The 3916-nt window shown below is 41.3% G+C and overlaps 1 pseudogene; it reads left to right on the forward strand.

Annotated features, from left to right (window-relative positions):
- The window catches only part of LOC102482427 (pumilio homolog 3 pseudogene), a 23777-nt pseudogene that overhangs the window by 14405 nt on the left and 5456 nt on the right, over window positions 1-3916 (forward strand).

Raw genomic sequence — 3916 nt, forward strand, 5'->3', positions numbered from 1 at the left:
AAAAAAAAAAAAAAAAAAGAGAACCAGGTAGTAGAGCATAGAATATAATTAGGACCAATCTTACATCTCCACAGTTCTGTGGGTTGAAAGAGACAATACAGAGGAGAGGAATCCTCTGTCTTTGGGAGAAATGAGGGGAACACTACCAATGACTGAAAACTGCCAGCTCCTTTGCACAATGTAGACCAAGAGCCCTGTGCATTCCCACCCCCACTCCCAGTATATGTGAAAATACCAACCCCATCAAAGACTGAGAAATCTGGATAAAGTCTCAGGGAATGGCTACTTGCCTCCTCTAAGGTCACCTGCAGTGCAGCCCTTGAGAATATCCCTCAACTGATAAGTGTAGGAAAAGCAGAGAGAAAAGTATCTAAGAAATGGGCACCAGCGGTTGCCATCTCAGTTACAGGGAAGATGACAGGGTACTGCCCCCTGGACACCCATAATCCTGGAGAACATCATCTAGTCACCTAGATGGTAACATGAGTTTGCTTGGATCTTATCAACCACTGGTGATGCCAGATACCATAGATTAGCCATGCTGACATCACATGATCTCCTGAGACTCAAAAACATTCTATTCATCAGGAGACTGCCTTACTAGGGCCACATCCAGATTTTGCAGAACCCCTGTCCCACAGGCTTTACTGACTACACATCCAGGTTCAAATTGATCCTACCAAATTTAGTTTGCCTCTGGCCCCTCCTAACACCCTCCCCAAGGCTACCTTTGAGTTTCGTGGGTCACCCTGAGCCCTCCTAGGCCAGTCACCTAGGCTCTGCTTGGAGCCACAAGACTTGGCTCACATTCAATCCTTGTGGGCTAACTCCTCTGAACTCTGCTCAGGCTTAGTTGGCCCCACTGGCCTTTGAGCACTGCAAGGCACCTCACCTGACCCTGTTCCACATATGACCTCATGTTCTTCCTTCCTTCTGCTTGGCCCTGTCTATGTCCTGGCATAGCAGGCTTTCCTACTAAACCCAATAAGTTATACTGGTCTAAAGTGGAGTTTAATCTAAGCCTGGTTAGGGCACACTTGGAAGCCATTCTGTGCTGCTAAACTCTGGGCTTTATAAACTTTCCTGCCCACACCTCACTGGTTCCCACTGACCTCATTTTAGGGTCTCACAAGCTGACCTTTCTAGACATGCTCAGCCCTGTTTGTCCTGCTCACCTCTATACCTCATAGGATCACCACTCCTGGTACCACATGAGTCCTATTTTCCTAATCCTGTCCTTATCCCTCAGAATCCTACAGAAACCATGCCCAAGACTTGCTCACCCCATATGATATGAAGTACCCTGCCTAGTGTCCCTTTCCTCTAACAGGTACATTTCTCCTAGGTCCACTGAGCCCTGGTAAATGATTAGCCCTGCACAGGGCCCCATCTGATCCCCACTAATTCATAGTTTTGGATGGAGGCACAAAGTGCCCTTACCTAACTCCAAAGACAATCCCCTCCCATTTACCATGATCCCTGATTTAAAAAAAAAAGAGAGAGAGAGAGAGAAAAAAAAACTCAATGAGAATCAATGTTAAAATGGTTAACAAGTATTAAATGCCAAGTGGTAACTTGTACAAAAGGTCACAGTCATGTGGAATATAACTTAAATATACTAAAAAATAATAGTAATAAAACACCACCACTAGGTGGTATTTACTACCATACAGGAAGGTAGTGAGGTGGTTCAAGGTATGGGATTTCTACATGGTCAGCTGTGGCTTGAGTCCCAGTTTGGACGGATTGCTTTCTCACTTTTCTTCTTGTCACTGGTCAAATTGGAAAATAATAATGGTAATGTTGAATGATGTTAAATGAATAAATAAATAAATAAACACACCACTATAGAAGGTAATTCTCAAATCAGGAAGGAGTACCTCACTAGATGCCTGAAATCAAAAGGAATACAAGACCGTTCTTCCTCCTTGGACCCCACGTTGGTTGCCTGGGACTTTAAGGTGAACACCCCCCCACCACCCGCAATCTGGATCGAGCCGGCCAGCAGTTCTGGACACCAGGAGGACTGAAGCTGGAGAACTGACCAACCTGATACTGTCACTCATCATCTGATCCTTTTTCACTAGCCTTTGAACTGTTTGAATTTTGGTGATTTGAGTAGTGCACGGCACGGGATTTACTTTTTCCATTTTGTTTTTCTTTGATCTTGGGGTGTTGCTTATTAGGTCAGTTGAAGGCTAACCTCTCCTTAGAAACAGCGAGGACTTTGGGTCATCCAGGGCTAGTGGCAACAGTTAATGGTGATTGTGAGGAGAACAGGTAGGCCAACCATGAGATAAATCATCAATTTTCTAAGCCTGTACAACTTTTAAGACTTAGAGATACCTTAAGTAAGTTAGGAAGAAACATATAGATTACCTGATGACGAGGAACAATTGCAGAGGCTCAAGAAATATGAGCAATCAACAAAAGGCCTCTCCCTCAAGGGAAATCATCAATAAGGGCCTAGATAATTTATTCCATGAGATCCTGGAAGAAAACTTTCCAAATCTAGGAAGGCATTCAAATATCCAGACCCAAGAAATACATAGGACCCCAAGTAGAATCAACCCAAGAAGATCCTCTCCAAGGCACATCATAGCCAGACTGGCAAAAACAACAGACAAAGACAAGATACTAAAGTTGGCAAGAGGGAAAGGCCAAATTACTTACAAAGGCTCCCCATCAGGCTAACATCAGATCTCTCGGCGGAAACAATGCAGGAAAGGAAAGAATGGGGAAACATAGTCAAAGTGTTGAGTGAAAAACAATTTCAACCAAGAATACTATACCTGGCAAAATTATATTTCTTATGGGAAAAAAAGATAAAAACATTCTCGAATAAACAAAATTTGAAGGAATTTACCAACTCCAGACCAGTTCTTCAAGAGGTTCTGAAGGGAGTACTATACCAGGAAAACTAAAAATCAGAGAGAAAGTTATACGAAAACAAAAAGCCACCAAGAAAATGGCTCACTTAATGATAGGATCAGGTACGGAAATGTCAATAATTACATTGAATGTCAATGGATTAAATTCTCCAGTTAACAGACATAGATTGGCTGAATGGATAAGAAAACAGAAACATTCAATCTGTTGCCTACAAGAAACTTACCTTATGGATAAAGACATAGATAGACTAAAAGTCAAGGGCTGCAAAAGATATTCCATGCAAATGGAAATCAAAAAAAGGCTGCAGTAACGATATTGATCGCAGACAAAATAGATTTCAAGACAAAGACTGTAAGAAGAGACAAAGAAGGGCATTATATAGTAGTAAATGGGGTAATCCAGCAAGAAGATATAACCCTTATAACTATCTACGCACCCAACTCAGGTGCACCTAAATATGTGAAGGAAATACTGCTGGAGCTAAAAGGAGAAATAGGGAGAAATACTATAATTGTTGGAGATCTCAACACCCCATTATCTCCTATAGACAGATCTTCTAGACTGAAAATAAATAGAAAGATACAGGACATAAATGATACTATAAGTGGAATGGGCTTGACAGATATCTATAGAACTTTCCACCCTACATCCACAACATATACATTTTTTCTTACCCCGACATGGAACCTTTTCAAAGATAGATTATATATTAGGACACAAATCAAGCCTTTACTGATTCAAAGGCATAGAAACTGTACCCAGCATCTTCTCTGACCATGATGGAATTAAATGCAAGATTAATATCAAGAAATAATCCTGAAAACACACGAACACATGGAAACTGAACAACCTACTTCTGAATGACTTCTTCACTACTGAAGAAATTAAAGCTGAAATAAAAAAAATTTATGGAAACAAATGATAATGAGTACACAAGTGTCCAGAATCTATGGGACACAGCAAAAGCAGTCATAAGAGGGAAATTCATAGCAATTAGTGCACATAAGAAAAGGATGGAAAGATG

The sequence above is a fragment of the Tupaia chinensis genome, unplaced genomic scaffold, assembly GCF_000334495.1.
Source record: "Tupaia chinensis unplaced genomic scaffold, TupChi_1.0 Scaffold000501_1, whole genome shotgun sequence".
Lineage (NCBI taxonomy): Eukaryota > Metazoa > Chordata > Mammalia > Scandentia > Tupaiidae > Tupaia > Tupaia belangeri.